At 40.1% G+C, this 13,138-nt stretch overlaps 1 protein-coding gene across 1 annotated transcript in view; it reads right to left on the reverse strand.

The window, feature by feature from the left end:
- The window catches only part of EFNA5 (ephrin-A5), a 280,580-nt gene that overhangs the window by 148,534 nt on the left and 118,908 nt on the right, over positions 1-13,138 (reverse strand). The gene's annotated exons all lie outside the window — the stretch shown is intronic.

Consider the following 13,138-nt stretch of genomic DNA (forward strand, 5'->3'; position numbering starts at 1 on the left):
CGCTTCAGGTTACGATTTCTGCTGCTGGCTGCAATATAATAAAGATGCTGACAGTTGTGAATTACTTTACCGAGTTCTACAAATTATCAACTGCAATGGTAAATAGGAGAGAAATAAAAGGTAGGGTAGGTGGCTGGGTCACCAGAGGTGATGCCTGCCTTTCTGCATAATTTAAGACCTCCTGAAAATGATGGCAGGGAGATGCCCCTTGCTGAGGAAGAAGAGAAAGTATATATGGCTCTAAGTTTCAGGACATAGAGGTTAATGGAAAATGGGAACGGCTTTGTTTTATGGGCCCCAGTGAAGATGGATGATGGGGGAGATGGGCAGGAGGAATTATTTCTTATCTAGAAGAAGCTGAGGTTAAGAGACGAGGCAATGGCGTGTGAATGCTGCCGGGACAATTATCAGTGGAGAGCTCTGACTAAAGGTGAACGGCCTGCGGGGAGATGGGAGACATCCGATAGGCAAAGTCAGTCTGGCCCCGGGGCCGTGACCTCATTAATAGTTAAACAACGGTACTGAAAATGAATGGCCTACACCTGACTGCCCCCTGAAACTGCGCTCCTCTTCGCGACCGCCCGGAAATCCCCCGCGCACCTTCCAGCGGCCGCGGCCACCCCTCCGGGCACGAGCGGGGCCAAGGGAGGAGCGGCAAGACAGGTGAAGACACAGACGCCATCCGGCCTCCACGATACAACGCGGGACAGGAGCAGCCTGGCGTTTCTAAGAAGCAGACATTGGCCATATTGAAGGTATTTAGAAGAGAAAGACCATGAACGCTCCTCTGTCAGAGCTGGACGTGTGGACCGAATGTCTCTAATCCGAGTCAGAAACGCTGGGCACTGCGGTGACCTCTACCCCACCTGCCATATGGCTGTCTGACAAAAGCGATTCGTCAAGCTTCCTGGTTGCCAAATAACGCTGGTCTTAAATCTCCAAGTAGAGGGGAGAACATTTCCAAAGAGCAATTTAAACAATCTCATAATTTTAAGTCTGAAGACTTTTCTCCCCGCCAGACACAAGATTACCTGAGGCGTTCACACCACCATTAAGGTCTGAGGAAACAAAGATCATCCCCACCCCACCCCCACGCCCCCAGTCTCCAGGTTGTCTTTCTGCTTTGTGCACAGATTTTTGAAAACAGAGTACAATAAATTCCATGCACGACAGCTTACTGCAGCTAAAGACTGAGCTCCCGAGATGTACCTTTTTATTTATTGGGGTTGGGGAAGGGAGGTGGTAATGTTTCCTGTATTGGATGCCTTATACTTTGCAGACCTTTGGGGACTCATCTCTGCTGAATTCTTTAACAGCTGAGATGACAGGGATGTCCATTATCCAAATGGACAGCACTCTCTATTGATCAGGGCTCCACTTAGTGATCTCATTTGTCATCCTATTGTCTCCCCTCTTCACTGCTCTCGATAGGAAGGGGGGATCCTTTTCTCAGGTGTTGGGGAGTTAATCTACATTCCAGGCACAACTGAGCAATTAAAACACATAATGAGCAGAACACTTCAGCACTTCACCTACAGAGAGGTCTGAATTGGGCTCCTCTCTATCTCCCCCATATAGGCCATAGCAAGTTAAATCCACTCCTGAAAAAGCCCAGAAGAATAGTTATAATATTCTTCAAACCTTAGCTGTGTCAAGTGCTTGCTTTGCCTCCATTTCTGCTTTCAGAAACTCATTTTAAAGGATAAAAAGGAATATTACAGGAAGAAAGCCCAAATCCCAACAAAACAAAGGAAGGTCTACCTAATCTTGCCAGTTAATCATTTGGGGAAAGTCTTGCTCTGCATCTAATTAGATCCAAACATCCATCAAGAATTCTCCTATAAAGGTATGTTTTATGTAGTTCTCATACAGTGATTAAATTGGGCATGCAGAAAGCAATGTTGATCCATTTAATGGACTCCCCCAAAATACACATCAGCATCCGTGTCACGGAGCCAGACGGCTTCTTTATCCTTTCACCAAAATGCAATAACAGAAATAATTAAACATCTCTCAGACCTGAACTGCATAGTCATTAGGCAACAGTCGATGACTGGAACTGCCACAAGAGCCTGAACCACTCTTTACCTTGGCTTTTCTAACCATTTCTATTCGGAAAGCTTTCCATATCCGGATTTCCCCTGAGAACTATTTTACGATGCTATAAAGACTGTCAACCAGAGGCAGGAGCTCCCCGGCACCTGAGCCACACACAGAACTATCAAATAACATTTAATTGCTGGATGACACTGTGTGTCTGGGCTTGAATTCTGATCTCCAAATATTATCCATGCAACTGTCTGCAGAGATAAGGTTGTTATGATAAAAGCAGATAAAACCAATTAAACCTGGGAGGAGCAAACACTTCAAGATCTAGACTTTCACCATAAATAGAGTTTGAGGATGTATAAACTATTTAATATAAGAGGTCTGATGCTATCTCCCTTACATAAGGAACATTACTTGAGGCCTCTTTCCTTTTGTGCCCACGGGTGAGTGTTACCATGTAAACACATGAACCAAGAGAGCGCAACACATGCAAACTGCACGAGCTATTAATTACTCTTATGTCTTGTGCTGGAGAGCAAACAATGATAAAGAATATAAATCTAGGTCATTTTTTAATACATAATACTGGATGTGGTTGCAATAATAGACTCAAACGTGCTACCGTAAATACACTCAGCACAACTTTCTCCTTTCCACATCTCAGAGGCTTTTCTGGTTTTTAGCTGACAAGATTTTACTAATGTCTCTAGCTGTCTGTACACATATTATGTCTGCTTTGTGATATGCTTTGCAGTGCCAAAGCCAAAACACCAGGCAGAAGTGCCAAACCTTAACCCCAAGTTACTTCTGGTGGACCACAGATAAGGGAAACAGCACTGAATTGGGGTGAAATGAACAGTGTATATGAGCTCCCCAGAAAGCTTATCAAAATCTGACAGCTAAATAGGACACTAGGAAATTTATCAACTAAATGATGTTCTAAAGAAAAACAAAATTGATAGAAAAGGAAATGGTATAGCTTCAAAGGGAGCCTGATTCTATAAAGCATGAATTTCTTTCATGAAAAATAAATAAATAAAAGCATAATGCAAGTTTGTCACTAAGCAAAATATTCCATTTTCTTTTTAAAAGTGACTTTCTATATTTTTTGTGAAAAATTATGCTATATCCTCCTATATGTATGCCTTTTTGAAGAAAAGGGGACAAAAGTATTAGTACCTATTTCATTTAGCTCTCTCTCACACCTGCGGTATAAATAGAGGATAATAACCTGTATTGTTCAAGAGAGGAGGGTAATGGCGGTGCGGCATTCAACAGTGGTGGGTAGGTGGGTAGGCAGACAGAAGACTGCAGACTTAGGAAAAATAAATGTCACATATACTAGGTGAACAATGACTATTTGTAGATTCAGGAGAAAAGAGTCTGGAGGCCTAATGACCCCCATCTAACAAACACCACAGTGTGCAGTTTAAAAAGAAAGTAATTTACCAGTGGTAGCAGATGATAAATAATACTGAGAAACTTCAAAGTAATCTTCCTACAATATATAGACCTGATTGCACCCTTACTAAGACTATGATGACTCTAAAGAAAAATACACAAAATATAGAGTCAAGAATAAAATAAAAATTTTCAAAGACTGGAAAATAAAACAGAAATTAATAAAATTAGGATAAAGTTTGAAGACAAAAATCTATGGATCTTCATGATGTAAAATAATATTTTATAGAGAACATAAACCAGGCATTCTTAAATTTAGGATGGAATATAGAGTTCTCTCGTAGAAGCAGAAGTAACTGTTATTAGCTGTAAGAAATTTTCAGATTTGGAAAAGTCCTAGGCAAAGAATGCATAGTCTGGTCCATTTCCCTACTCAATGACAGTTGTCTCTTAAGGTCCTTAATCTTATGAAAGAGTCAGAAATTAGTTTTAGTCATAAATATCATCACTATCATTACTCCTAATTAATATTAATGGAACAGTCACTGTGAGCAAGGTTTAGAGGAAATACTAATATGGTTTGTTTTGTAAATAGCCAGAATTTCTCATCCCATGTCTAGTGTACATTTGTTTATCTGGGAAGTTTCTATTTCATCTTCCTTTACCCTTTTGAGGCACAGTACACCCTCTTATCTCCCCCTCTGATTCCACGGCATCTATACATTCCTCTCTCCCTTGGCCAAAAACTCATGAAGGGCAGGAACCATTTCTTGAGTGAGTCTGCGTACTCAGCACAGTGTACCTGACTGATACAAAGGAGGTATTCACCGAATTTCTAAAAAGACTCAGATGGTGCCATACAGTTGCTCAATTCTTCTTGTTCTATTCCTTGTCAACATTCTCACTGCCAGAGAAAAAGGTAAGTTTAATAATAAGACATTAAATGGTAGCATGTGGAAATCTTGAAATAATCTGCTTGTTTCATACCATTTACCTGTAGCAACAAAAGGCTGACCTGCTACACAAAGAAGAAATCCTAATTTAATTGGAGCAGAGCCCAAGCATCTGAATTTTTTTTTTTTAAGCAATCCAGGTGATTCTAACATATAACTAGGGTAGAAAATTACTGACATAAAGAATTATAACTTTTTTCAAATCCTTCATTTCCTACCACAAGCCACTTAACTGTATCTTTATACAACTTGTGGCATATATATTGCTATTAAAATCATACAACATTTTTGTTTTTTAAATTCCATGCTTGTCACACATAAGACTCTGTTTATAATCTTATTTCTAATGGATGGTCAACATGCCATCCCTGAAATTAAGACAGACATAATATGTCCTAATTCATAAATCAGAACATATTTATTAAAAATATATCAAACAGAAGCTTAAAAGTCTTCCAACCAGCCTGCCAATATGTCAATCAAAAAACATTTTTCAGCACTGACTGTATGTAAGCCACAGTTTTCAGTTTGGAGATGGAACATAGATCACCCTTAAGGAACTTATACTCTAAGATAAGAAATAGATTTTTTAAATAAGTTAATCAACAAGTGACAATAATAATAATTTCTTTCATTAGTATACCGGTTTACAGTTTTTAAACACTTGTCCATCCATAATCTTATTTAATCTTCATGATAATCCTATGTGAGATCACGAACATTTTACAGATGCCAAAACTAAGGGTCAGAGAGGTAGTGATTTGTTCAGCTTGCACAGTTATTAGGTAACAGAGCTACGCAAACCAAATTTCTGAGTGCTTTCCCCTACATCCAGGGACAAATATCATGCTAATTACTGTGCAGTGTGCAAAAGGATTAAACTATGGTCCTGAGACTTCAGAGGAGGCTGCAAGCTAGTTATGGAAGGAAGCCAGATACACACAAATGATTAGCATATAATACACTGTGGTATTTACAAACACTAAATGATGGAGGAGAATCAGCTGTCCTCCAGGGCTATAGAGAAGCGAAGAGGCAGATTGAGATTAGAAAGGTGGGAAAGGCTTTTTTATAGGGTGTACCTTCAGCTGAGTCTTAAAAGATGGGTAAAACTATTAACAGATAAGCAGGAAGAGGGGAGGTAGAAGCTCGAATGATAATGTGTCTTGTTATAGTCACTTTGGGAAGGTCAGGCTAAGAATAATGTCACAAATGATGCATCTCCACTTTTCATTTAGTACATTTGAGGCCAAGAAAAGTTCACCACTATAGCCGAGTTTATTGAATATAGGGGAGCACCTGGATTCTTTTTTCAGACTTATCCATGCAAATTCATGTTCTTAAAGGAAAAAAATAATGAATTAATCAGAGGTATTTACTGAGTTTCTGTTATGTGAAAGTACTATGCTTGCCACTCTGACAAATACAAAGCACTATCTATACTCTCTAAGAGTTTCCAATCTCACTGGGCACAGACACAACATTTTAAATACCCAAATTAAACATTCCATTACTGAGCAACATAAGAACGGCCTGAGCAGCCAGTGCAATGAATGCATAGAGGAGGTGTGGGATTTAGACGAGCTGGGTGCTGGGACGGTAGTCCTGCCGGTTAACAGCACAGCATGCCGACAAGCATGGGATGAGTAAAACATACTCGGCAAACTGATCTGACAGTCTGCGTAGTGTCTACTCCGTGGCAGGAACTGTGTAAAGCACCGGAGATACAAATTTCACCAGGAATGTTGAGGAGGAATAGAAAGTTCAAGAAGAGATGAAGAGGTTGCTCCATGCTATGCTCATAACTTTGTATTCCATTCATAAAGTCCGAATTCAGCTGCAATGACATCAGTGAAGCATCTGGGTCTTGGGTGTGGGGTTGGGGGAGAATGTGCACCTTTCCATGTAGTGGTTCCTTTGAGGCATTCAGCTTTTCTTTTGTTAAGGTTGCCTCGCTTTGATACGGTTTCTGTATTTCCGGCTTACACAATTAATAACTGCATGCATGGGAACAAAAGCCACTGTCACAACATTCACAGCTTGCGAGGCATAATACACAGAATGTGCACTAGCACACTAATGAAAAGGCAGACTTCGAAATCCCACTCATGCCCCTGAAAGTTCACACCACACCAACATGGCCTTGGGAGCTGCCTGGGAGACACTAGGTTCTTTGAATGTGGTCCTGATCATTTTCTCAGAAAGATAATCATGCCTCACATGCCTGGACTGTTTAAGGCCACATGTGCTAATGTAATTTATGGTGCAAAGAAGAGCTGCACCATTTACGAAGGGAGTGGAACGTAAAGGGCTACTCCCAGCTCTGTATCCATGAAGGGCTGTCCTGCTTCTCTGGCACAGGGTTAGAGAGAGCAATGGAATACACTAGCTGTGGCGTGGTTGTGGGTACATAATCTGTGACCAATATAGGCATGGAGAACATGCATGGAAGGGAAGTGAGATTTAAGGGGCTTGGAAAGTGCTTAAAAGGACTCAAACCAGTCAGTATACCGTGGGAGGAAAACGCTATGGTTAAAGGGGAATGGAATTGCTGAAAGAAGCATTGGTGCCAGAGCCAGAGGTCAGAAAAGGCTTTCAGATGTGGCTTTGAAATCACACCTTAGCCAATGGCTTCTTGTCTCAAACTACATGTAGGAATCCTTAAGGCGGTAAGTCTGCCTTTCACGCAGAAATGCTCTTGGCTTTTCTTTAGCCATGAACTATTTGTTCTGGATGATTCTGAGAGGGTGAGGGAATGCTAACTCCTCAGACAGATGATCTGACAGATGGACTCAAGGGATATGAGGCTCTATCCTGGGGGTAGGGAGGGGAGGGGGCAAGAGTCAAAGGCAGACAAGGAAAACACAAAGGGCATGCCACTCTCAAGCTGTATGAACACACGTAATTACGCCCATAACTAAAATACATAGTCAAGACAGAGGAAGCACAAAATAGTTATTCTAATGTATAATCTAAAACAAGATTGAGAATGTATGACAAAACCTGTTTATGTAAGTTTGCTAAGGCCGTAAAAGAATACAATATAAAAAAAGAATCCTATTTATTCTTTCACATATTTAAAAAAGGAAAAAAGTCTCATTGAAATGAAAATTACATCACTGAAAAGAGCTGATTATCCACAAACTTTTACAAAAACAGCATTGTAAAGAATATGAGAGTGAAGAAATAATGCAACTGTAATACACATGAAAACGCCCCTTCCCCCATGAGGTAATTCCAGACGTGGAAAGTCAATCCCTTTTGCTACAAATTATTAAAGCTAATGAAGAGATCACTCAATACTTTCAGATGCTTCAGGAGTAAAAATTTGTAAGAGCTTATCAAAAGCAATTATTCAATATTCCTAAACATTAAAAAATCTTCAAAATGCCCATACACCTTGCCTGAGAAAGCCTAATTCTGGGAATCTACCCTAAGGAAATCATCAAAATATAAATAAAGATTTCTGTTTAAAAGTTTTAATAAAGAAAAAAATTAACTTTATAAAGATTTCAATGACATGTAAAAATAATTATGATATTAAGTGAGGAAAATTAAATTACAAAATTATATTCATAGTATGATTACAGCGAGGTAGAAAAAACAAACAATAAATCAAAACTTTCATATGTACACAGAAAAAATTCTGAAAGTTAATTCATCAAAATGCTAATAGCAATTATCTATGGGTTACTTTACTTTTAACTCGTTAGAATTCTACAATTGTTACTAATGATAAATGTATAATCAGAAAAATATAATCAAAGTCTGTAACTCTTAAAATAGCAATAAAAAAATTAGCACAAAGTTACTCCATGAATTATTTAGGAAGAAATAAAATAGTTCAGTGCTGACATGGTCAGTTTTCTCTACTATAACATTGACCTGAAACTTGTATTGGCTATAGATTGCATGGAGAGGGTTGGGTGGTTTTGTCTGGCAGGCAACTTTCGTGGATACACACATACAAACCCCAGATTGAGGCAGGCACACCTCAACTTTGAGCCCAATATACCGCAATGAGGCAAAAAAATTTTTTTTGAAGTAGCCGAATGCTAAACTTACAGATTTTGTACTTGGTAAGAGGATAGGGAAGAAATAAGAGCTATCATTTGGGATCTTGACTGAGTTATATATGTGGAATTGTTCACAGCTGATCTACGGAAATAGGCCAGTCACCATTTTAATTATTCTCTCTGTTCTACTAGCTTCAAACATCTAAATTATTTTTGTCTTATAAATGTTTGGCAAACAGACAATAGTTTTACTTTCTCTGTGTTGTTATAGAATAAACGTGAACATCCTTCAAAGCCACAAGTTATCAAGCAAATGGTATAGAAAAATATTTAACACTGAAAACTCTTGAAGAACAATTAACTTTCCAAAAAAAACATTATGACATTTTGTTAAAATCTGATTGTATCCAACCCTTCTATTTCCCACAAGTTCAAAGAGTTCACATGACACAATGGAGGCCACACTTGAAGGAAAAAAAATACACGTGACGCAGCATGCCTTCTTAAATCTTGTCTAATTTAAAAGGTTCTGGAATCATAAGATTGTTTGCAAAAGAGTTAAAGTGTTAAAGAATAAGAAATGAGAGTCCCTTTTCTACCAAATTGTACTGAAAGAAAATGGACAAAGAGAACAGACAGTCAACTCTGATAAGGGCCCCATTTTCTCTGGTCCTATGAGCACAGTGAGAATTTCCTGTGGAAGGACAAATACAGCTGGTGTCAAATTAGTAAAAGATGGTGATGAGAGGATACGGTTATTTAGGATCTGCCCTTTGAAAATGAAAATGATGAATTCTGATTTCCAAGTTCCATAAGTGGGTTCTGCAGCTTGCATGCAGGCTGCTCATACACTGCCCAGTCTGCTTCTTGATATCTGTGTTGTGTGGTACAAGGGTGGGGCGGGGGGTAGGTGTGGGAGGTACAGAGTCATGCCTTCTCTGCTGGCAAATATGAGTAATGTGTGTATTGGGAGGAGGAAAAAACTACTTACCTGGCTATCAGCCGGCCTGACGCATGCCTCTTGGCATTTTAGAACACCAAATATCCAGAAACTCTGGCTGATATTTAGAGATGTCTATCGCCTTTTGCAATGTCTGGGTTACGAAGGTGCTTCTAATCTGGTTTGTAATGAATATCAGTTCATTTGGTGGAAGTGTTTTTAATCACCTAAGGGGCAGTAAACAGGCTTTGCCTCCCAACCTCGGCAGGCAGCATGTGTGTGACGTGTTCTTTCTATTCCGAATTGCTGGGCTTAAATGCTCAGAGGGAAGATACATGGTCACGAGTTAAAATAAAAGTGATGGGCACCTGCTAAGCCCACCTAGGTACTTCACACTATTGCTACGCAGCCTGGTAGATCAGGAGTCTGTGCTCACGAGCAGTGGAAGAGGCCAGCAGGCAAGCGCCCGTGGGTCTGCTCCAAGCCCTTCCCGGGAAGGGCTGCCCGGAGAGTTGCACAACATCTGATGCATTTGTGCACATTCCCGGAGCCTCCACTCTGATGGGAGCTAAATTCACTCAGTCTGAGAACAAAGTAGAAGGGGGAAAAAGCTGGGGGCTCCAGGTTTAAAAAAAAAAAAAAAATTTTTCAAAGTAACTTCTTCAAAGGCCCTTTTATATTTATTTTAAGAAGACATTTCAATTTAAGTGACACTGTCAATCATTTCCTTTTTCAAATATGACAACGCTATTCTACCCCTACTTCTTTCTCATGCCTTGATGGAAATGAGGGGGAAGTTATCTTCCCTATCCAAAAATTTACACAAAGAACATCTCGGCATGGGCAAGTAATTCAAATGTTTTATTTCCAGTGTTCTTAATTTAGCCGTTTTCCATTTACTTACCATTGTCTTAAAAGTGCTCTGATTGAATAAACTTTATATAGAGAGTGCACAAAATTTTCTGGGGTTATCGTTTGGGAACACAGCAAACTAAAAGAAAGGAAGAACATGGATTGCAGAGAGGGTAACAAAGTGGTGACTATGACAAAGTATAATCGGAAAGAAATTTTTTCCTACTTTTCAGAAGCCATTAAGCTAAAATGTAAACGACAACTATAACTTTTATATCCTAACTATTAGCCTTGGTGAGACTATCATATATATTTTAAAATTTAATATGTTGCAAAATAGGATTTAAAATACCTAACCTATAAGCATCTCATATATTTCATCGATTCTGAAGATTAAAACAAAAATCAAAGATTCTAAGGATTAAAAAAAAATCTAAAGTTACACAGAGGCAGCTCTGGCTTTCCAACCCCGTATAGGGGAAGGAAATCAGGGTGTAGTGTGTTCTGGGCAGTACAGGTATTTGAAAGAGAAGCAGCTTGTCAGGTGGGCGCCGGGGGAAGCCCATTATATCTGTGGGGGTCCTGACATTTGGGGTAATCTAAACCTAGTTACTAGTGAATCGGCCCTGGTGGGAGGGAGATTTAGAATGGATGCCTCCTTACCCAAGCAATTAAGATCATTTAGGAAACAGAGAAAATGGGCAATAAGGATCTCCCTCCTAGAGAGCACTTACTGGTGTTCAATCAGACAGTTCTGACGACTATGACGACTATGACGGCTCAGTGGAGATGTGACATTTGCTGAATAAAACACAGAAGTAAACGCTGGGGCTCAGTTCCCCAGAGGGCTTTGAAACTCTCTTAGAGGGCAGAGCACAGAGCATCACCTAGCATCCACGGTGTCCTCGAACACCTGAGAACCAGGCAGAACAAACCTGCATTTTTTTTTGTAAGTAACCTCCGGGAGGACCAAACACAAGGGCTCCTTGCAGACCGGGGGCAAGGTTATCCTTGGAGAGAGGCTGTGTACTGTAAATGAAAATAAAACTCTGACCTTCAAATTACACAAAAGCAGAGCACTTGAAAAAAGCAAATAACAAATCCTTGTAAGCTCTAAAAATTATTTTCAGAGCCAATTTAAACAATTTGAAGGGATAAGAGCAGGTCAGGAGCCAGTTCCACAGAATGAACCACTCCCTCCTCATCGCTCTTAGAATACTCCTCAGTTACAGCACTCGCCACCTCATACTGTAATTATTTACTTGCCACTCTCCCTGAATGCCTTGAGAGCAGAGAATGTCCTATTCAAATCATAATCCAAATATTTAGCACAATGCCTGGCACATTTTAATTGCTATATAAACATATGCTAAAAAAACTGAAGAACTTTCTCAGATATGCAATGGACAAACCCCAAAAGACAACCGTCATCTCTGATCATTCTGCATCTCATAAATGTCTGCGCCATCATTTTAGTTATCACTGTCCCTGTCTCTCCAACCACGATGCCATGTGACCCGTGAAAACACCACTGATGACAAACATAACTGAATATCTAAAAAGTGAATGACGAGCAGGAACATATGTTCTGCTCTTCCTTCTGAAGTCCTGCCTCTCAGCTCACTGAGGAAATAAAAGTCACACATCGAACCTTTGCCTTGAAGATGTGTGTGAAAGCCACGTCTTCCACAAACATTACCTGCCTGTCACGGTCTCAGGGCTTGGCCAAAGGCCTTAGTGTTGGCTCAGTAATATCGGCTGTAAGCCAGATGTTTCCAGGGCTATGGGCCACATTTTCAAAAACACATGAAGTATTTCTGATGATCTTATATGTTGGGTATATTGAGTATGAAATTGTTTTTCTACCAATCTGATTAAAAAGAAATCACCTGAAGGAAAATATTCATAGAGGGACTGCAGAAGCGAAACAGAGGCCGTAGAAACACAATGAAAACGCTGCAGCTCCACCTGGGTTTCAGCAAGTCCACCCTAAGCCTGTTTCATGAGGTCAGCTACCTCTGCTTCTATACTTCCATCCATTCATTAAGGATGAGGATGCGTTTCTTTTTCCAGATGCCCTTAGAGGGCGATGTGGCTCCTAGATGGTTAATTACTTAAGCCAGGGTCAAGAACTTGCGGTTGAAAAGCCACATGGAGCTCCTCAGCAGCTTGTGTTTAGCTCTTCAATCTGCTGGCATCAGATGGCGATTTTCAACAGTACACAAGTGCAAAGGAGTTCTGTTGGCAAGTAGGGACTCTGATGGCTCTGTAATCAACTCGGCTTCAACAGGCCTTTTGCACAGTCTGAAAGCAAGTCAAACTTTAGAAAAGCCATTTGTTTTCTTCCCAGTAAAACACTGTCTCTTGCCTCCTAATGTTATCCTGGTGGAAATGGTTTCTACGAAATAAGAGAAAATTTTGTCCAAAGCAGTTTGAAAAGAGAGTAAATGACACTTCTGCAATCCTGACATTAGTGTTTTGTTTTTAATTGAAACCCAACATCAAGTAACATACTTGCAATCAGAAGAGAGACAGTGGACTTCTGGAAAAATGGGTTTTCAGTAGATTTCACTATCCAGAGAGATTGGGGCTGTTTTCCATTTCCGTTAACGTATACCACAAGTGGCCACTTTTTCAAACACAAAAGTGAAAAGTAAAAAAAGCCAGCCTGCCTTCTCTTCCCTCAGTATAGAAAGGAGCTAGCAGACAGTAGTCTCAAAAGATAATACAATTTGTAGGGGCCGCCCTCCTAGCTCTGGTGCGGCTGCTCTGCTCATCCTCACGGATCAATCTGGTCATCTCCAGCACATCTGCTCAGGCGCTGACAAATGATGAATTCCATCTCGGAAGCCATAAGCAGAAAGAGGCTGGCTGATAAACAGCTACGAGCGTAAATGTATGCACCTTTCATAAGCAAGACAAATCAC

This window comes from Propithecus coquereli, unplaced genomic scaffold (genome assembly GCF_000956105.1).
Source record: "Propithecus coquereli isolate 6110/MARCELLA unplaced genomic scaffold, Pcoq_1.0 Scaffold265, whole genome shotgun sequence".
In the NCBI taxonomy this organism is placed as follows: Eukaryota; Metazoa; Chordata; class Mammalia; order Primates; family Indriidae; genus Propithecus; species Propithecus coquereli.